This window comes from Callorhinus ursinus, unplaced genomic scaffold (genome assembly GCF_003265705.2).
Source record: "Callorhinus ursinus isolate GAN/ISIS: 27379988/994484 unplaced genomic scaffold, GSC_fseal_2.0 scaffold2, whole genome shotgun sequence".
NCBI lineage: Eukaryota > Metazoa > Chordata > Mammalia > Carnivora > Otariidae > Callorhinus > Callorhinus ursinus.
The window spans coordinates 93,328,527-93,351,349 of NW_027397064.1; the positions used below are offsets into that span (position 1 = coordinate 93,328,527).

General features: G+C 44.1%; 1 protein-coding gene across 2 annotated transcripts in view; it reads left to right on the forward strand.

Moving 5' to 3' along the window:
- NCKAP5 (NCK associated protein 5) overlaps window positions 1-22,823 on the forward strand; it is a 965,493-nt gene that overhangs the window by 65,328 nt on the left and 877,342 nt on the right. The window contains exon 1 of one of the 2 annotated variants that reach the window (XM_025857088.2): window positions 22,555-22,759. The exons of the other annotated variant lie outside the window; for it this stretch is intronic. The gene's annotated coding sequence lies outside the window, so the exon portion shown is untranslated. Of the gene's footprint in view, window positions 1-22,554; window positions 22,760-22,823 lie in introns of those variants that run through there. 2 annotated transcript variants of the gene reach the window in all.

Consider the following 22,823-nt stretch of genomic DNA (forward strand, 5'->3'; position numbering starts at 1 on the left):
AGAAAGCCTGCTAGGTACAATTGAGAGACTTGCGTTTGAAACCATCTACCCATTCATCAGCAAGGAACTGGTTAAATAAAATAGGATGCATATGTCCAGGAGAATTCTGTGTGGATAGTACATGTGGATATGAAAATTGGACAAGGTATATAGTCAAGTGTAAAATGTTTTATAGCCATGTGAATGTTTGTGTAAAGTAATACTATTTATATATATATTTTTAAGATTTTTTTATTTACTTATTTGACAGAGAGAGACACAGCGAGAGAGGGAACACAAGCAGGGGGAGTGGGAGAGGGAGAAGCAGGCTTCCCGCGGAGCAGGGAGCCCGATGTGGGGCTCGACCCCAGGACCCCGGGATCGTGACCTGAGCCGAAGGCAGACGCTTAATGACTGAGCCACCCAGGTGCCCCACTATTTATATTTTTAAAAAGGATAAACCTGTATTTGTGCAAATGACTGACCCTTTCTAGAAGGATGTAGAAGACACAGGTAGCAATAGATAATTATGCTTGAAGACATTTCTGAAGTTGTAGGAATGAAGAGAGGTGTTTTGTTGTTGTTGTTTTGTTTTGTTTTACTTTTATTTTATACTCCTCTGTACAGTTTGGAAAAAATCCCCATCATAAGCCTGTATTACCTTATGATAAAAATTAGCAAAACAGATTAAAGACCTGGGCATGAGAGTTCTCATCTCTGAGACGGCTTCTGTGACAGTAAATTTTCTGAGTATCAGTTCATTTTTCAGGGTTGATAAGATGAACAAAAGGTAGGCGACATGTAAAGTTCTCTGCAGATTTTAAAGTGGGGGCCAGGTGCTTTCACCTTTTTTTTTTTTTTTTTTTTAACGTAGCCCAGGAGCCCTCCAGCTGAGTGCGATGGAGAGCCTGGGGCCAACGGAGACAGCTGCAGCCTGAATATTCTCCAAGCCGTGATAGAGGCCCAGGACTTTCAGACCGTAGTTTCCCTCCTGCCTCTGACAACTGCCTGCACCCTGCTCTGCTCTCCCCCTCCTTCCTGGAAACACGTGGGTCTGTGTTCCCAATGCAGGGGAAGATGCCTGAACTATTAGGGAAGGGGAGGGGACAGCAGAGCTCCCCCGGCAGCAGAATGGAGCAGCTGTTCTCTGAGACACGTGACTTCACGAACCCTCAGTTGGCAAACGCACCGCCTCATCAGAAAGGGAAATCCAGCAATCCAAATGCTTTATGAGGCCCCAAACTTAGCTCACACTGTTTATTTGGGCTCTTAGTTTAATGTTGATCACTGGGATCTAAATAATGATTCATTGCCCCACCTGACGTGCAGTCCTACTTTATCTTCCAAGAGGGGTAGAAGTTCCCGCCAAGTGGGTCTTGGCTTTATTACAGCTTCTCTGCAATCTGCGCCCCAGCACAGGAGTGACATAGATTCACAGAGGGAGAGACAGACAGAAACACACACACACACACACTCACCCTCTCACACATACACGTATTCGCAATATACACTCACACACCACCATGCACACTCATAACACACGTGGCTCTCATACGCACATCACTCACATACATGCACACTCACCCACACTCACACATCCATACCACGCACACACACACTTATACACACTCCCGCACTCATACACAACAGGTGCTACACACTCAAACTCACAACATATAGACACACACACACACTTCCCCTACGCTCACTGTGCCATGTCTGTTGTGCACAAATGCTCAGAAACATGAGGGGGCGTCCAACAGGACAGCCCTGCTTCAGTGAGTCGAAGGGCTTGGCAAAAAGTGCGGTTTGTCCTCCAGATGTCTATGAGGGGTGACTGTGAACAATCACTATGCCTTAGGCAACGGTATTCCCAGACATCTGAGGAGTCACAAAATGAGAATTCCCCAGTTCCTGCTCCTTGTGGGTTGTTACTGCCCTGACGTTGGGTTTAATAGTCCCTCCTGGTTGTTAGGATCGCCTTTCCGCCCTCCCCACCCTCGGCCAGCCACACTGCTATTCGCTCCAACAGGTGAAAGCAGGATGCTCAGGACAAAGAAGTGGTTAAAGCTGCCCGTTCACCGGGTGCAGCCAGTGGCCGCTCCTTCAGGAGCGTCCTGGGGCTCAGGGAGGTGAGGGAGGGTGGTGCACAAGGAGGGAAGCCGGAGAAGGATGTGCAGCGTGCCGCCCGTGGGAGCTGGGACGGGTGTCAGCCCAGCCCTCCAGTGTTCTTTTTTGTGCATGGTGACCTAACCATGCCTTGTCCAGGCGACAGAGAGACATCTTTATCTGTGGAAATAAGGTCAGCTTGAGTTTTGTGTACATTAGCAAGGCTCTTCTCTTTCCTCAAGGCATCATGTTTTTTTACCTCTTCTTTTTCTGGGAAGCTGTCCGCCGGGCACCAGTAGGCAGTCAATGACTACTGAATGCAAGAATGGCAGCCTTCCTGATGCAGCGGTCCAGATATTTCTGTACGGCTCCCTACATGCACATAAAGGGGCTTTGGCCATCTGGTGGGCACGGAGAAGATTATCATGTGCCTGAACATTACCTCACTGTCTGAATATCTTTTCTTCTTTATTTATGTGCACTTCCTTGGTGATCTCATCCAGCCTCATGGCTTTAGATACTAGTTATATACTGACAACTCCCCAGTCTAGATCTCTATCCTGGATCTCTCTTGTGAATCCCAGGATTGTATAGCCAATGGCCTTGTGGACATCTCCAATTAGATGCATAATAGGTATCCAACCTAACGTATTCAGAAGAACTCCTGATTTCCCCTTGAACCCTGCTTCTCCTGTAGGCTTCCCTTTCTCAGGAAAGGTAACTCTATCCTTCTGGTTTCTCAGGTAAAATCCTTGGATCTATTTATGCCTCTTTAATTCCTTTCACTCCTATTTACTTCATTGGATCTGCATTTGATGTATATCCCAGGGGGCGCCTGCGTGGTACAGTCCATTGAGCTTTCTGACTCTTGATTTTGGCTCCGGTTCTGATCTCAGGGTTGTGAGATAAGCCCCACATCCGGCTCTACATTGAGCATGGAACATACTTAAGATTCTCTCTCCCACTCTCCCTTGGTGCCTCCGCTCCCCCACTTGCACAACACACTCTCTCTCTCAAATAAATAAATGAATAAATAAAATTTAAAGTATATCCCAGATCTGAGCACATCCTAACATCGCCACTATTCTGGCCAGAGCCACCCATCACATCATTCCCTGGATTACAGAAAGTGTTCTATCTTGTGTCCTGGTGTCCTCCTTGACTTCTCTACAGTGCATCTTTCCCCCAGAAGCCCTGGCGTTTCTTTAGAAACGTAAGCAGGAAATGTCAGCCCTCTGCTCTCAAACCACCAGTGGTCCCACATCTTGCTTCCAGTCCACGCCAACCTTACCTGGTCTACAACTTTGGGCTCCACCCCCACCACCCAATCTCATTTCCTACCCCCACTTCCCCTCATGCCCTCTCCCTAGTCCTACCAGCTTCTTGCCATTCCTTCCTGGCACCAAGCAGATTATCATCTCGGGCACTCTGTTCCACTGGTCCCTTTGTCTGGAACATCTGTCCCTAAATATTGTCATGGTTTGCTTCTGCATTTCTCTCAAGTCTGCTTCAGTGCTGCCATATTGGAGAGACAGTCTCTGATCAACCACATTACCTCGATCCCTGCTGCTCCCAGTTATTCACCGTAACACTTAACCCTACTATACATGTTATGCATATTTTTGTGTGTTTATTACCTAACTTCTCCTTCTAGAATGTGAGCTCCATAAGAGTAGGGAATTTATGGGTTTTGTTTTCTTCTGTACCTCTAGTGCCTAGAGCATTGTCTGGCTCTCAGGAGGCTCTCAACAGCTTTCTGATGAGTGGAGAAAGGAAGAAAGAGAGGGAGGTGGGCGGTGAGAAATGAGAAGGGAATCATGAGTTCTTTTGGGCCTGAACCCACACAATATTAGACAATGGGACTTTTCCATTAGAGCAGCATTTCTTAAACTCTTCTGGTCACGGACTTTCAATAACAAATACATTTTACATTATGACATTGTTGATATATCTATACAGATACAGACATATTTACTCCATGGTACACACTCTATTTTCTATTCTTTTTAATTCCATTTTAACATTCTTTATTTTATTTCATTAACACAACACTGGTCTGGACACCGTAAACTGATTTAATCAGCAATAGATTGAACACTGTGGTTTGAAAATTACCATACTGGAGGGACTGGAAAATTTTGATGGGAATGAAGGTTAAAAATGCAGGTGAGGTGCTCAATAATGTATACCGTCCTGTGAATTCATTAAATCAGACGGATTTCTTTGTAAAATTTTGACATTTTGGCTAGCGTTGGAGAGGAAAAGGCAATTTGCTAGCATGGGTGCTTTGAGATGAGAGAGGCATGGGCTGTAAGCTGATAGCAAGGTGTTTTAAAATTAAGATGACATTAGGGGAAGATGTGGGAGGGGAGCTGCAAAGAACAACTTGTTCTTCTCAAGGTTCAGGAAAGTTGCATAGGGCTAAATTTTTTCTCTACATTGTCTACATTTCAGACGGGGACAACCCATTTTCAAATCCTGTCTGGCTCTCCTCTGCCACCCCGAGGACATTTCCCACCCTTCCTTTTAGGTGGAGACTGTGTGCACACAATTTAACTGCTCTTCTGTCCTCCACATGAATGTCTTTCTCAGGAAGATATAATTACTTCTAGATTTTTCCATTCCATCATTCCGTGCCAAGCTGAAAGATGACTGAGTATGTTGTACTAGGGTTATCTTCTAAGGAGCAGAACTGAGGCATTTCAGTTGGTCACACAGTGATTATTATCTGACACTGAGCCTTTATTATGTGCCAGACATTGTTCTAAGTAATTTACAACTCTAGGAGATAATGGTCCCATTAGTCCTCACAGTCTGCAGATCTGAGTATGATTAAGTAAGTTATGCAAGGTTACCTAGCTAGTAAATGGGGGACCTGGGATTCAGATCCAGGAAATCTGGCTCCTGAGTTCTAGTTCTTACATACTACTTGTTCTTAAAAAATTTGCTGACTGCTATTGTAGCGAAGTTGGTGCCAGCCTATTGCTTCATGTGAAACAAAGAGAACTCCACAGGCATTGACGGTAGCCTAGTGTCAGTCTCTTCACCCTACATTTTCCAGAATTCAAGTTCTGGTGGATATATAGGCTAAAATTGATCATCCCATTCAGTGATTGTGAACTAGTTCTGCAGATCTCTTTTGTCTGGCCCACTAAGAATTTAAGAAACTGTGGATCTGAATTCCTTTGGCTGGCCATTCATCTCCAGCTCATCATAGTCCCCTCTCCACCGTTCCTTACCATATCCCCACTCTGGGCTTCACTTGTATTATCTGCCTAGTTCCTGAGGGCAGTTTGCACCTGTGTGTGTGTGTGTGTGTGTGTGTGTGTGTGTGTGTGTGTGTGTGTGATACTGCTGTCTTAAAAAGTGCTCAAGTGCCCACTGACTCACACTAGATCTCTTGCTATGATGTAGCCACCATCTGCCCATACCACCACTCTGAGGATTAAGAGAAGGCATAGGCTGGCTGGCTTTCTTCTCCTAGTGCTTCACATCTAAGTGGGAACACATGGTTCTCATTTGTTGGATGAGAACCCATTGGGAGCACCAGACCTTGAGGAATAATCTGGTGCCTATTTTCCTGAAGTCAACGTAATAGCGTGTGATCCAATAACAAGTGGGAGTGGCGGAAGTCAAGGTGATGGTAAATCACCCACAGAAAGCATCAGGTCTTACGGGTGAGTGAGGGCAAGGAGTTAAGCCCCCTGGTCAAGTATACAGGGGTTCAGGAACAGGCTAGGAAGTGGAAACAGAAGGAAAGGAAGCGACTGAGGATTCAGTGAGTGTATTATTGGCCTGCTAGTCATGTGGCACTCATTTTGGCAGCTGCTGGACAGTTCTGAGACTCAGGCATTTGGATACCTAGGGAATGTTTGGCTTCAATTGGTCATTAATATTTAAGTATTCGATGGGGTCCTACTAAGGGTTTGAGTTAATTATAACTGAATGAACTTTTACTATTGAAACCCTCAGCCCTTAATGAACTCTGTGCTAAAGATGTTGAGGAGAAAACGCCAGATCTGCCTATTATCTCTAATATCCATTCATACTGAATCACAGACTCTTATAAGGGCCAAGAGTGCTTGTTCTCACTTTTTCTTATTTAATGATCAGCTCCATGCCAAGATACTATTTATGCCAAAACACATAAACTTGATGCCAGAGTTAAGAGATGGAAGGAGCTGGAAAAACCTTTTTCCCTAGAAATATTTCAGAAGGGAGAAATGAAGAGCATAGATTTTGTAGTCCAGCAGATGGTTTGAATTCTCACTTTGACACTTTCTACCTGTGAGTACGGGGCAGATACTTAAACCCTCTGAGGGTCAATTTCCTTATTTGTAAAATAAGGTAAATCGTGCTTGTAATAAACAGTTGTCATAAAAACTATTAAATGAATTAACATGCAAAATGATTAGCACATGCCTAATGCATACTATAGTTCAATAATTGCAATTTTTATTATCATTGCTTCTTGAAGTGGTTGGAACAAATTTAAATAGAAGTGATTAATGACCTATGACAAAATGATATTTCGTATGTTTCTTGCAGTAGACAGTAAACAAGAGTAAGAAACCTGGCTTGCATTCCCAGTTCAACCGTGGTCTGTAACCACTTAAGCTGTGAGAAGCAGTGAACAATAGACTATGCAAAGGGTGGGCTTTGATTCAGACAAACATGACCTTGATCTCTATTTATTAGGTAATTTTGGACAAAATCACTAGTGTTTATAGACCCCCCTCCGTTCCCTTATCTATAAGATGGGGATACTATTTCCCAGGTTTGGTATAATAAAACACTGTAACCATTCCTAGTATATCAGTGGTTTTTATTCAGTCATTTTCAATGAATATCTGTGTTTTCACATGGACATATGTATTGTTGGTGTATTGCATGTTAACTCATAATTCTTTAAAGAATGGTATCTCACTGTTTATAAATTTTTGTGTATACACACACACATATATATGTGCATACATAATGGAATATTACTCAGCCATAAAAAGGTTGCGATCTTGCCATTTGCAACAACATGGATAGACCTAGAGGGTAGTATGCTAAGTGAAAGAAGTCAGATAAAGACAAATACCTTTTTTTATTTTTAAAAATATTATTACAGAAAAATTTCTTATATATTAATCATTTTTACCATCTGTGGACAATTTCCTTTTGCTCAATTCTAAAAAGTGCAATTACTAAGTCAAAGGATATGCCAAATCTCTTCCCAAAAAGGTTGTACCAGTTTACAACTCCTGTTAACATTGTATAAAGATGCCTATTTCAGCATGGTCTCGTCAATAGTGGTTATTATCCCAGATTCTGTTCTGCAAGATGATTTGGTCTACGAAAATTTTATATCAGCTGACTGGAGACATCTTGAACAAATAACAGGATATCCCTATCCCAACCTTTTACTTGGTGGAGGCTTAGAAAGGTGTCTTAGGATTTTTGATTTTATACCAGAGTGACGGGACTGGGAGACTAGAAATATGCCATTTACTATAACAAAGAGTGAACCCAGAACTATTTTTATCTTGTCTTCATTGAAAGACCATTGGCAACCTAGATTTCCACTATCTATAAAATGGGGTCGTTTACGTCTGTCCCTTGGAGGAATTTTGAATAGGACTTAATGGTGAGTTGCTACATCTGGATGTCTGGGGAGTTGCACATCGTGCAGCAAATCACCAGCTAATGACTACTGTGTGTATCGGGGGGTATAATTGTGTGCAAGCAGGGAATTAAACAGCTGGTAGTAGTACCTTGTAGGAGAGAGTCGGAGCAGCATGAATCAAAGCTAGCTGAAGTAGGAGTAGATCATGATCGAGTGATATTCAGAGAGTATGCATGCCTAAATCTCCAGAACAACCCTCACACTCCCTCAGTGAGATCATATCAAGCCCCACCTTCACCTGGAACAGTAGTTCTCAAACTTTTCTTGCATTGGAATCACCTGGGGAGAGCTTGTTGAACCACTGTTGGGTCCCACCCAGAGTTTCCGATGCAGTAGGTGGGGGGTGGGCCTAAGAATTTGCATTTCTCATGGGCTCCCAGGTGACACTGATGCTGTGGTCCAGAGACCCCACGTTAAAAATCACTGGTCTATAGGATCCCCTTGCGGCAGGTGAGCTTTCCTTAAATTAACCACCACCTGCTGTGGATTTGTGTTTTTATTCAAGGGGAGGCCGCTAGTATTTGCATATCAGAAGCATTAAGCTTCCCCAAAAAGCAGTCTTTTAATTATTTCTCCAGGACACGGTGTTGTGTCTTTGGAAAATGTAAAACATTGAGTCTACCTTTCCTTGATCTGTATCTTCATCTGGTGTCCACCTGCCGTTGAATGTGTACTGCATGGGCATGCTGGATATTGCAAGAAGAGAATATTTTCTCACCGGTGTTAGAATCGGCCCCTGCTTTTCAATGCACAGCTATCAAACTTAACACTTATTTACAACAAAAAGTGAGATTTCAGCTCCATTTCAGGCAGTGGAGGAGCTCATAGTTCCAAGGACATGTTTGTGATGACTCTGGGTTTGAGTGGCCGGGGAAAGAGAAGGGGATATTTCATAACTTCAGAGGAGCCTCAGCCCATAGACACGGAGCTGTGGTCACTGAGCAGAGAGCCGTGTTTGGTTCAGCCCCGTTCCAGGGAAATGGCTCCAATCCAGACGCATGAGCAGGCCAGAAAGCCAGATTATTTAATCACCTGGAAACTGAGCCTGCCACTGCGGCTGTTGGAGGAACCTGTCACAGTTGGTTTGCCAAGGACCCAGGGCCAGATGCCTGCCCTGGGAGAACGCATTCCCAAACTAACACCTGTGCCTCGGGGCAGCCAATGAGGTCCCACCAAGCAGAACCGAGGGACCTACGTTAGCCAGTGTGTTCCAATTAAATGGGCTCACTCTCCAGCGGAAGAATCCTGCCCAGCAGGAAGTGGACAGGGAGGGGAAGAGGTGCAGATGTCCAATTAGATAACCATCTCCAGCCCTGTCTTACAAGCATGCAGCATTTTGATACTATTCACCGGGAGCCCAGATGCCTCTGAGACATTTCCTTCCCGCGTTTACTTTTTAAATTTTTCAAACTCATTTTGAAGAGAGGAAAACAAATGTTCTCATTCAATACAGATTTATTTTAGCAGCATTGGAGGATTAACTTGGGATGAGGTCATCCCATGTGAAACAGAGTTCTGAGAAAGAGTAAGTGTTAGGGGCTAATGTAGATATTATTGAGTTCTTCTTGACTTAAATCATATGAGAAAGATGGGCAAGAGGAAGGGAAAGTGGAAGTAGGCTGGAAGAAAAGGGAAGCTATGGGATGTCAGCTGAGCTTTTTAATAACTGATTACCAATAGTTATTGAGTTTGAAACCATTTATTTTAAAACTATTTCTAAAATTGCGTGTGTGTATGATGTGTGTGTGTGTGAGAGAGAGAGACATTAATCTGTACTGATTACACACTCTGGGTGGGTCGTATATTCACATACTTACACATATGCCTGAGACATGATCTTAAAAAATACTGACTGATAGTTTTGATGTTGTGATTGTATATTCTGGATGCAAGCCTCGGGTGCAAAACCAAAGTCCATCCACAATGTTCCCTTACCTCCGAGGACCTGCACACTGAGTGTTCTAAGGTACTGAGTGTTCTAAGGTACCGAGAGGTGATTAAAGCTTACGGGGGAAATGCTTTTTACCCTGTCTGGAAATAAACCATGCTGATTTGTTCTAAGTAAGAGGCTTCCCTGGGCCTTCAAGAGACAGCCTGCTTTAGACCCTATGATTTATGCTGCACCGTAACTCCATTATGCTGGCTAAGGTAGAGGCAGCCACCCCCCCCACCAAGTTATTAAAGCTGTTCATTTCTTCTTAGCACCCCACGGTGAGCAGGGTTTCAATGGTAAAAGAGAAAATAGCTGTTTCCCTTCTAGGAATTTAGCCCCCAGGGGTTTTCCACATTCATCTGAATAATACACAGAGCTCAGAGAAACAGAGGTACAAAAATTTAGATCCTGCTTGGCCAAAGACTTGGAGTATGAATAATTTGCCGTGTAGAATTTTTTTTTAATTATTTATCTTCATCTTTTTCTCTTTTCTCCTACAGAGAGGTAGAAGGTAGACTGTGGTTTAAACATTCATTCCAAGAAGCAGCAATGACCAGCGTTATCCCAGCTTATTAGTAACTTGTGGGTGAGCAAACAGGTCACGAGGGGAAGCGGGGAAACTTTGGCCTCCTGAGTCTCAGGGAAGGAATCCGTGGTTTGCACCTGTAACTTTTGATTGATGCGTTGGCAGTGGGCTCACTGGTTTGTCTAGTTTCTCTGCAGCACCAGAGTTGGATAGAAAAGGAAAAGACAACAATCTAATCTCTATCTTTTGTGTTGACATGTACAGAAGCCAAAAATACTTACGGTGTTCCTTATCCTATATTTCTGGAAGATAAAAGAATTGTGTTCTCCTGGTGGAAACCTAATGGGGAGAGAAAGATATATATGTGAAACCCACAAGGACATTGACATGGAGGTTGGAATAGGGCCTGGGTGTATCTCAGTTTAGCATAGAGGATTTCCTTATCTAGGGAAAAAACGAAGGTCATCAAAATATTGATGTAGCCCATTGATGATGGAGGGCAAGGTTTACTGCCACGGGTGGGATGAGGGCATTAATCTTATCACTTGCTTCCCTTCCACTGAGACAGTCTTATTTCCTATTTCTGTTCAGAGCTATCTGTATCTCTGCACAAATCCTTCGCTCTAGCCAGGTATACCCACTTATCTGCTTTCACACATGGAACTGGGCTGGTCAAACCTGAGCTTGTCTCCTGCCCTATAAAGAGAATAAAGGCGAGGCCAGAATCTGGCCAGAGGATCGAGGTCTCTTCTGTCATGTGCTGTTGTCATGTCCCATCTGAGCTGTCCCTCTGAGTCCTGTGTGTATTCAAGTTCCTCATTGCCTGATTTCTCACTGATCGCTTCCCCTTGCTTTAGTCTGTTTAGAGAGTACGTGTACTGCATTCACATCACACATAGTGACCATTGGGTGGAGGCTTTGGAGCCAGCTCCTTGAGTTAAAATCCTAGCTCACTACTGTGCAAGTTTGAGTAAGTTACTCAAACTGTGTGTGCCTCCGTTTCCTCACTGTAAAAAGGAGGATAACAAAGGATGTTACACACATGATTGTGGCAAAGCTTAACTGAGTGAAGACATCTGAAGTGCTGTGACAGGCATTTGGCACATCCTAGGTGCTCGGTCAGTGTTCATGGGCATCACACTTACCCCTGTTATTATTTGACCTATGTATTTTCTTTACTTGTTCAAGCTGCTGCCCTGCTTTAAGTGTGTTTCCTTTAGATGAGCTGTTGGGTTGTTTCTGTACTGGAGCATATCCTGTAGTTTCTCACCCTGATCCAGTGCCCTAGTTACCTAAGAAAACTGATGGTATTGAGGACTCTGCAGAAACCACACACACTTTCCTGTTTTGTACTTAAAATTCTCAAGGTTTGAGGCTGTGACACAGGTTGGGCTCCCCAGAAGCAGAAACTGAGATAGAGCCTGTATATTGATTGGGTTAGAATATGCGTTGTGGGGTGGGGGGAGGTGATTGAGGTTGAAACCTGCAGAATGGAAGGGAAGAATGTGGACTAGACACAAGGAGAAGGTGAGCCGTGATACAGACGCCATAGAGCCTCCGCCAACCCTACAGACAGCTGTCAAATGCATGTGGCCCATAGGGCGACACGAATGAACTCAGTATTCCTTGGCCTTTTTATTCTTGCATGGACCAATAACTGGATGTGGGCCCCTTTGGGAAGGATGGGCCTTTGGGTGAGGCAAATCTTAAAGGAGTTGGCAGCTGGAGGCCCCCTGTCGCTTGAGGAGGGGTCTGGGCAGCACGAGCCCACATCCTCCACAGGTTGAGTTGCAGACTGAAAGACGAGACCTTCCCAGAAAGACACACCCCAGTGTCTCTTTGAAAAGACCTCACAATTTGGCCAAATGTCTTTTCCTGGGATGGGTGGGGGAAGAAAAGGAGGTTGCCCATGGGTAAGGGCTGATGCTGAAGGAAGGAAGGCTGTCCAGGAAGACGGAAACACAAGACCAGAGCAGAGGTTTATGTTGCTGTAGGAAGTGGGACTCAAGAGGAAGAAGAGGAAGCCATGCCGAATCTTTACCCGGGAGGGGCTGATGGGAGCAATTTGGGAGTGTTGGGGGACTTGTATAGAAACACACTGTTCCTGGGGCGCCTGGGTGGCTCAGTTGGTTAAGCGACTGCCTTCGGCTCAGGTCATGATCCTGGAGTCCCGGGATCGAGTCCCGCGTTGGGCTCCCTGCTCGGCAGAGAGTCTGCTTCTCCCTCTGACCCTCTTCCCTCTCGTGCTCTCTCTCTCTCATTCTCTCTCTCTCAAATAAATAAATAAAATCTTTAAAAAAAAAAAAAAAAGAAACACACTGTTCCTGCTTAGACTTTTTTTTTTTTTCTCAAGATTTTATTTATTTGACAGAGACAGACACAGCGAGAGCGGGAACACAAGCAGGGGGAGTGGGAGAGGGAGAAGCAGGCTTCCCGCGGAGCAGGGAGCCCGATGTGGGGCTTGATCCCAGGACTTTGGGATCATGACCTGAGCCGAAGGCAGACGCTTAACGACTGAGCCACCCAGGCGCCCCCCGCTTAGATTTTTTTTTTATAGACTTTGGGAAGTTGCTAATAGAAATTAGGTAGGCTTAGGGTGATCAACCTTGTTGGTTTGCCCAGAACAAGGGGTTTCCCAGGATGCTTGACTTTCATTGCTAAACCTGGGTTCTACGTGGATTGAACAAAGCCTTTCCCAAGGCACCTCATGGACTTACAACCGAAGCCGTGGACAATGGTTGGGTAGAGGGTTGGGAAACCATGAGCAGCTATTTTTCCATCCAGTCAGGAGTGACATTATTGATGATTCCTGCAAGTGCTTCACACTCACTTGGCAGCTAATAAATATAGATCAAAAGGAAATGGAACATGAAGACAGTGAATTAAAAGAGAATTTTTTTGGGGGGGAACAAACTGCTGAGGATAGGGAAAGAATGGAAAGAGGAGTAAAACAGGCAATAAATCGTGGATACAACCCAGAGCTAAATGCCATAATGCACCTGAATATTTACAGTGCCATACTGGTCAGGCCAGGCCCCAAGCCAGTGTCTTCAGTACAGACTGGGACTCTCTTGTACCCCCAGGCACTGCGGACCAAACCTGGCAGCCTTCTCTCCACACGTGCCCTCACCTCAGTGATTCTGAAATATCCCTTCCTTCCTTCCTCCCTCCCTGCCTCCCGCCTGCCTGCCTTCCTTCCTTCCTTCCTTCTTCCTTCCTTCTCTCTCACCAGAAGCGTAATATGTGTTTCAAAGTTAGTAAGAAGCCCACTGCTACCCCAAACTCAAGTTCCACATATCCAGGACTCCCCTCTCCCAGAGTGAATGAGTCTCTCCTGGGGGCTGGACATAATTTAGTGCTGGTGTGGAAGTGTGCTGTGGGGGCCAGGGAGGTTACCTACTTCTGAGAATGTGCCTTAATCTACATTCAAGGCCAAAAACTCTTGGTGGAAATGAGTCTAGTCTCTACATTGAAATGAGAGCAAGATCTGCTTATTTTATGTCCAAAATAAGGAATGTGTTACAGGAAAGGCCCTGAAGAGCTGATATGTGGCACTAATGGTGACCTTTGGACTTTCTAACCTCGTGTTAAGCACAGTTCACACTCAGTCAACAATACCATTGAGGAACTAGGCTCCCCTACTAAATGACTAAGTTCTTTGTATCTAAGAGCTTGGTGCATCATGCTCAATTAGCTGCACATTATTGTCAGGTTACCTTCACTTTTCCGTTTCTGACATAAAATCTGTTACCACCTCTCATCCTTAGACTAATGGTCCCTACACTTTCAGTTTATTTTCTTCAAAACAGGGGTAAAAATATTTTTCTATGTATTTTCTATTATACCTCCCAATCAGTAGATGCCCAAAGAATATTCTCTGAGTACCTGTAGCTGTTTGGATTCCAAAATATGCATAGAGCCTGGAATACAGGAGGCATCCAATGAGGATTTGTTGTATAAACCGTAAAGTGCTCCATGTAATGTTTGGAGAGTGACTCAGTGAATGCATTAGCAAATTCAATAATAAATTTAAAAAATAATGATTTTTTTAAAGATTTTATTGTTTTGAGAGAGAGAGAGCACGCACACGCACCAGAGCATGTGAGCATGAGCGAGGGGGAGAAGCAGAGGGAGAGGAAGAAGCACGCTGCCCGCTGAGCAGGGAGCCCGATGCAGGGCTTGATCTCCGGACCTCAGGATCACAACCTGAGCCAAAGGCAGACGCTTAACTGACTGAGCCACCCAGGCATCCCTAAAAGATAATGATTGGTATAGTCTTCAAGTTCACATGACATTTGTTAGACAAAAATGTGTTATTTTCTCTGGAACTCCCAATATATTTTTCACCATTATTAATGATACTGATTGCATATTGGAGGAACAGGCAGGTATGATAATCTGCATCTGCCATGTGGGTTGGAAGAGGGGTAGCTGAAGCAGGAAAAGAAGAGAGACAGTCAAGTTTCCTCTTCGGAGGCACTGATGCCTTGCCTCTCTGCTTCGCTGGCACCCGTTCAAGTCTGTGACTGGCATCCCATGTTGGATCAAATCTACCTGCTTGCCCTTACTTTGTAGGCCTCATGCTTAGCATCATATTAACTACGAAGTCTAGAATATGGTCTCTGAATCAGGATGACAGCAACCTGACTGGGAGGTAAGAGTGGCCTACCAAAAGCAAATGGGAACCCATGAGTCCTTGCTGTATATAATTAAGTGCTAAGCGGGGTGCTACAGACGGTCTGGGTCAAAAGAGCTCAGAGAGCAGGGTTCAATAAGGGGTGAGTAGACAGGGAAAGAATAATGTAGTTTAGTTCAGTTTATCCAGCCCTGCCTATGAATGAATATCCCTTCTCTGCTCTTTTTGGCAGGTGGGAGTAGGAGATGGCTGGCGGGTGGGCTCTCAGAGGTCAGGGATACCATCCTGAAACCGTTTTAGGTAACCAAATTCTACCCAAGATTTTATTTCAAAAGTATCCTATTGCTAAAATAACATTCTAAAGGCTCCTTATTATAGTAACTATGCTCTTCCTATACAAACAAGGAATGTATCATTTTTATATTTATTCAGAAGGTATTAGCCACATCCTAAGTGTTTCTAACCCAGCAGTAGCCTCTCATGACCTTGACTGATAGGACTTACGTTACTATGATCAGTCAAAATAATAAATGATAACTAATAAAATTAATGGGTAATCTTTGTTATTAGAAAAGCTTTATTTTATTTCATTTTATTTTTTTAAAGATTTTATTTATTTATTTGACAGAGAGAGACACAGTGAGAGAGGGAACACAAGCAGGGGGAGTGGGAGAGGGAGAAGCAGGCTTCCCGCGGAGCAGGGAGCCCTATGAGGAGCTCGATCCCAGCACCCTGGGATCATGACCTGAGCCTAAAGCAGACACCTAACGACTGAGCCACCCAGGCGCCCCAATAAATCTGTTTTAAAATGATTTCCCCACCAGTAGATTTTTAGGTTTAACAATAGATTATTATACCCAGGAAAGGCTTAATCTGTCTTCAAATAGTTCCCCTGGATTTATTTAAGGTATAAAGTTTAAACAGCAGTGACAATAGAGCTGAGGGGCTCTATTATCTGCCGAGTTAGGTCTCACAGGCTCGCTCATTCCTCAGGGAATTATGGAGGCTCCGAGTATTGTGTGGTTTTCTGGACAAAGGACCATTTCTCAACACCAGAGTGAGCTTTGCCTGGGAAGGTGAGGAAAGAACAGGGACTTCCTCTCTGGGGAGATACCCTAAATGTGCATCATTTGCTTGCATGGTGACCTCTTTCTCTCTTTTGGTCTAGGGCAAGAGGGCAGAGCTGGCCCTGGACCTGAAAAAACCCATCTAGGGTAAAGCCCAGTCTGACGCATCCCCTTGAGGCTTGGCTCATGTTTCCACAGGTGTTCTTTGTACCTGAGTGAGCGGCTCTCCCTCTGAACCACCCCCCCCCCCTTTTCTGCCACTGCTATTGACTTCCCAGGGCTATTTGGTTGGGGACAGACTATGGAGAGGGTTGCCTGTCTTTCTCTGATCTGTAAGGATACCTTTTCTAAAGGGCCTGTGAGGAATACTTGCTATCAAATAAGGTGTTTCTGGAGCCTAAAATATCAGGCCATCAGAGAAAAGAACTCATAGTGTGTGTGCGTGCACACGCGGTTCCAAAGGTGAGGGAAAGAAGAAAGAAGAAAAGGCACACCCCTCTTCCAGCCCGTCCCTACAACAGAACCCTGCCCTGCCTTCCCTCCAGCATCCCTGCTTTTGTCCTTTTAGCTTAAGAAGATTTGTCAGCATGAAAGGAGGAATGCTGGGGCCCCTGGGGGGTCCGGAGTCAGCCCAGGGCTCTGCTGGCCATTTGGGCAAAATCAGGCAGGGGTTTGGAAGCCTGCAACTCTGCTCCCTGGGCATCCAATCCTGCTTCCTCCCCCGGGGTACCCTAACCTGTTAGTTCCCTTTCTTCTTTGCATCCCGAGGCAGTGGTCAGGGCTTGGTCTTGGCGCGGGGGGGGGGGGGGGGGGGGCAGGGACCATTAGGTGCAGGAGCCCCAGTACATTTCAAGGAGCACGAGGAGCTGACTGTGAAACCATCCAGGACAGGCTTTATTCAGGGCACCAATCACACAATAATCCGGGTCTCACACATGGAAGAGTCAGTGGCTGGCTCCACCCTCTTCCTTCCCTCAGTGCGATCACTGATTTTAATGGCTTCTTTGTATCTGCTGAAAATTGAACTCAGGGTCTTTTTATTTAGACAATCTCCACAGGCCACAAAATGAGTTGCTTTCTCAGTCTGGGGACAGCCATGTCTCTGGAGGCCTCCTTCAGGCTCTGGTTTCAGGAGGACTCTGTTCTCAGGTTAAAAGGAATGCAACTTGCATCTTGTAGTTTAATGAATTTGCATAAATCTCTGAGGTAGCATTGTTGGACCCGGCTGGCAAACGGGACTTCAATGCCGTGCATCAGATTGGTGTAAAATCCAAGTGAGGGGGAGAGTATGGCTCCCCTCGCCCTCCCCTTTTCCCACCTCCTCCGGCCCGGCCCTTTTTATTTGGGGCAAGCAAAGTAGTTAAAAATGTCAAACTCACAGTATGCACTGTCAACAACACAATGAGGAGGCTGAAATAAAATCCTCCAACTTCATGGTGATACTTTATACTTACATAGGGCCTTTCATCAAGAGTCTTCTCATGCCTGAGGAACATTAACCCCCGCTCTTCCTCTGGGGCTGAACCCAGAGCCTGAGCTGGGTGGGAAAGCAAATGCATGGGGGGACAGCACCCCATTTCCAGGACACATTTTTATGGTAGATCTCATTTTACATCTTTCCCCTTCACCTTCTTTTTCAACAAATGTTTGCTGTATCAGCCCCCTCTCCAGAGGTCCCTGGTGCCCCAATCATGTCAACAACCCAATAGACTACATGTACATTGAGGGTACCAGCAAGCGACCCCCCCTTTCCCCCAATGAGGAAAAAAGTATTTGTAAGTTTGGAACTTGATATATCATGAAATGCATCAAAGCAGTTGTTAGGAGAATAATCTGAACTTCGTTGGACTTCACACTTTATGGTGTACTCTTGTTTTTGTGTGATTTTTGTACGGGACTACTGTAATATCTGTAGCGATTAAAGCCTGAAAACGTTTTTATCTGACTGGGTGTTTGGGACCATCATTGTGACACCTGTTTTGTCTTTTCCAAGTTGCATTTTGTGCACCAGCTTTGTGTCAGATGTGATCCATGAAGCTAACAGTTACCAGGAATTTGCCCGTTGGTCACAGTGCTCCTTCCTAAGGAAACTGGATGAAGCTACTTGGTCTTTATCAATGTCTGGTTGTAGACAAGAAGGTCTGATATTCGTTTCTCTTGTTATAATCGGTGCTTCTTAAAATATGGTCTGAAGACCACCTGCATGAGAACGATGTGGGCCACTTCTCAAACATGCAGATTCTCGGGGCCCCTAGACACTCACTCTAAAAAGCCAGGCTGGTTTGAATGCTGAGGTGTGCTCATGTTATTCCTTCTAAATTCTCTCCTGCTTCCTATTTCTGGTCATACTAACTTTTACGGGGTAGACTGGCTGGCAGCAGGCAATCTCTTAAGCATCGGCAGAACCATTAGCTCCACAAGGAAAAACAGATATCGGCACAAAGTTATGAGTTACTGAATGCTCTGTGTAAAGAGAAACACTTAAATGCCTGTTCTTCAATATTTTCTCCTCACAATTGGAGCTTGCCCATCTCCAAGGGCCTGGAGAATTTACTCCACCGGTGATGCTCTGGGCATAAGTCCCGTGAGTATGATTCCCATGGTCTTTGCACTGGTCTTTGAGGTCTACACCATATCTCCTCTAAGAGCTAAGCAGAACAGCTGGGTTATGGGAAGGAACAGACATCACACTAGTTTGATATTGAATTCTGAAGGTCTATTGAATGTCTAGTGTCATGTGTCACATATTGGAATCAGAGCTGAGTGCTTTCACAATGACTACATGTTTCTAATTCCAATTTGTCATTATTCATATTGGTTTATCAAATCTCTTTTTAGTATTCACAATCCTGAAATGGTGGATCTACCTCTTACTATTGTGTGACCATAGTCAGATTATTTAAGTAACTGTGGGCCTTAGTTTCCTTAGTTGTAAAAGGGAAATGATAATAATAGTACATAACTCACTGGGTTATTTTAAAGGTAAATTAGGTAATGTGTTTAATGCAAGTAGCACACACAAATGTTTAATAAATGGCAGTAGTTATACTTGCTTCTGGGGATAAGAGGTAGAGAGAGAGGGGAAATCAGACACTGGAGGTAAAAACCGCACCTGTGATGATAGTCTTGGTAGGTCCCCAATGATACACAACCATCACCAGCAAGCATCTCTAAGGGACCTCTTTGCTGTGTTTCACACCTCACAGATCTGATTACCATCTCTGACTTTAGGGATTTTCCAGAAAACACTCAACCATGAAGAATACAGTATAAGAGGTTTTGAAAACTGAGCAGACAAATAGACATTCGTATGCCTTTTGTAACACCAGCTGGCAGTCCTCCATGGGTGAGGGCAGGTGTCATGGGGGGAGAGGGAATTGCCTGAAGGAGGCCAGGAAGGCCCCGACAGGGGAGGTGAGCTAAGCATCTTAGCAGGTGAGGTGGTAATTTGGGCAGCAGCATTAATGATTACCTGGTAGAGGTGGGGAAGACAGTGCCCCCCCCATCATCTTTCCCTTATTTAATTTTATACCAAGTTGTAAGTCAAGTTTAATACTTGTCTTTAACTTCCACTTAAGAAAGTGTGACCCTATTACACCCAAGGGGCTCCAAATGTGCATTTAAACAGAATCTGGCTTCAGGTTCCTATAATGTGTGGAGTATGGCAAAATAAAAAAAAAATGCAAGAAATATGGGCTGTGCTTTCCTTTTCTTGAAATTTTTACAGACATGAGCTATCTTCTTACTAGGAAGGAAGACAAGACTCCAGATTGTTTCCTCTAGAGGAATAGAAATAGTGCTTTGAAAAAAATCTAGCTTATCTTGGTGGAAATTTCTAGTCATTCTTTCTGGTGGACTTCTTTCCCCCTAAAGAAAACCATCGTGTCTAACGCATGGCTTATGCCTGCGGGTTTCCGTCAGAGAGGTCTCATTGGCTGTGTGTAGAGGAGACAGACCTGTGCATTGTGCCATCACCCCAGGCCACTGAATTTAAAAGCCCGGAGTCCTTAACAAAGCTCTGAAGACTCTTTATGGATTAGACTTTTCTAACCTTCCTCTGGAGAGTTCCCTAATGTTAGACCAGCCATGACAAGGAGCTGGGCCAACCTGTGCCCTTACAAGCTTTCTGACTTGTCCTCCTGTGCTTCCTAGCCACCAGCGAACAGAACCAGAGCGGTTCATACTTGTCTTACCTGAAAGTTCCATTTGTCAAACGGCAATTGCACAACAGAAAGGTCAGCACTTTATGTTCTCAACACTTAACTTTAATCATTGCTTAAGGTGAAGAGAGTCTAAGAGGTTTTCAAACCAGTCCTCCGATGTAATGGAAAGGGGGATTGGTCACTGGATCAGGAACACAAATCCAGTGTCTGGTTCTCACATCTTCTTTACCCCATTATCTCCCCACGTGTTGCTGTCTCCTCACAGACACTCTGAGAAGATGTTCAATCGATAGATCTTTAGTGAGCACCTACTATATGTCAGACATTTGTTGAAAAAATAGCCGGTCTTTTCTCACGATTTATTTTGAAAATTATACAATCATGGACTTCTCTTATTTTTAATAACAAAAGTGGAACATGCTCATCGAGAAAAAGATCAAACCACCCATAATCATACAGAAATGCAAGTTCCTCTATCTCACTCCCTAAGGATAACCACTGTTAATAATTGGTATAATTCCTCCATCATTCTCTACTGCTACATTTTATGCTGCAATTTGCTTTGTTCACGCAACAAGCAACTCCTTTCTATATCAGTATATGTACAGTTACCTCCATTTTTTCAAAACCTTCTCACTTTTCTGTACTATGCTTATAACTTACCTTTTCTCATATTGATGGATATTAAAGTTATCTCTACTTTATTGGTTTATAAATAATGCTGGAAAGAACATTTTTGGGCTTATATTCTTGAGCTCTTTTGTGAATTTATTGGTGGGTTTACTCTGGAAAGTGGAAGTGCTCGCTCTAGAAAATCTTTAGGTATTTCTAATTTGTTTTCCATAAATATTGTGTTGATTTGCACCCATCGGAGTTCTGTGCTGTCTTTATGTGATTCCTATATGAAAGTGGAATATTTGGGGGCCTTGATACCTTCTCAAATCAATAATCTACCACTGCTCCTTGAGAAAATAAGTTTTGGACATGCAGTGAGCATCCACTGTGGGGAAGCAGTGAGATGTGAAGTCATTGTTTTCCAAGGGCCAGGAGAGTGTTTAATCTAAATATACACCCCATTCCCTGGAATCCGCCTTATTCCTGCCTCCATTCTTAGCACCCTCCCCCCATTTGGGCCAAAGATTGACTATGGCAGGCGATTTGAGTGTAAACAAATAACACAACACAATGGTTGCCCTCAAAGACCTTTCAAACTGGGTTGGGGAGACAGAACACAGATGGCTACAAAACAAGCTAAAAATACAAGTCGGTATATAAAAAGCTGCAAATAAATATAAATAGTCAGCAGCATTAGAGCAGTTCAGAGGAAGGAAGGAGAACAGAGTGGTCTAGAGTGTTGAGCTTCATGACAGAGACTCAGTGGAGGCTTTGTGGATTTCCCCAGGTGGGGGTGGGAGGGGGTTGGGAGAGAACTATTAAAAAAAAAAAAAAAGTTAAGAACCAGCTGACAGAAGCAGAGATTCCAGGACGGAATGGAAAACAGGCAGGGAAGTGCTCTTTTTTGTCTTGCTGGTTCGAGGTGGCCGGGGTGAATTACAATACTCCTTGAGATTATTATAGATACTCAGCAAAGATTTTTTTTTGCGGGGTGGGGGTGGGGCATGATTGGGGTGGTGCAGGTAGGTCATTAAAATTTTGAGAAGCTGGTAAAATAAGGTGAAGGGGATCAACACTACACGTATCTTGCCGAACACTGAGTAGTATATGGAGGTGTTGACTCCCATATGTTGTACACCTGAAACTAATATAACACTATGTTTACTGCATTGGCATTAAAATAAAATTAAAAAGAATTTTTGAGAATCTAAAGAAAGCTTCCAGCACTCTTCTCAGAAAAAAAAAAATCCACCTATTTGCACATATATACAACATTTTGCTTACATTTCAGGGAAGACATTCTTCTACCCCAAGATGAAAACCTTTAGAGTATGTCTTTAAAAAGAGTTGCACCCCAAGACAACCCATTTAGGAAATACATTAAGCAAGTATCTGTATCACAGCAAAAGCTGTTAGGCCACACAAGACATAACTAATAATCATATTTGTGAATCATCAAACTCTGAAGCCGACTGCAAACAGGTGGGTAAACAACTCAATGGGGTTGTCCTGGCATTGCAAACTTTCCCTCCACGTTTTCAGTTTATCCGGCGTCAATTGGTGGAGGCGATTCTGTGTCTCTTTCCGGAGAAAAAGGCTCTGACCTGAGAAAAACCAAGCTCTTGAAAATTTGCATCAATGGGATTATTTACGCATGTATAACTGGAATCCGCTCCGAGATGCCGATTTTGCTGCAGAAAAGATACTCTTGCTCCCCACCCCCTCCTTTCTTTTTGACAGTCAGTTAATAAAGACTCAACAATAAGCAGCTGCCAGTGATGTCATTTGGGACTTTGTCCACGGAGCTTGTATTTACAAGCTCGGAGCAACCACGGAGCCGCGGCCCGGGGAGCGAGTCTCCGCAAACTTGCTCCGAATTCGCTGCAGGACTTCGCTGCTGCTTTGGATGTTCAGGAAAACTGAGCGTGGTCTCTTAGCACGGCCTTTTAATGCTGCAAAAATAAACAGTGGATAACCTCGGGAAGAAATTTTTAGCTGGAAAGAGCCGTGGCTGTGTCTGTCTCCAGGATTGTGATATGTATTGACTGAAGAGCTAACAAGTAAGGCTGGGGGCTGGTTTATTTTATTTTATTTTATTTTATTTTATTTTATTTTATTTTATTT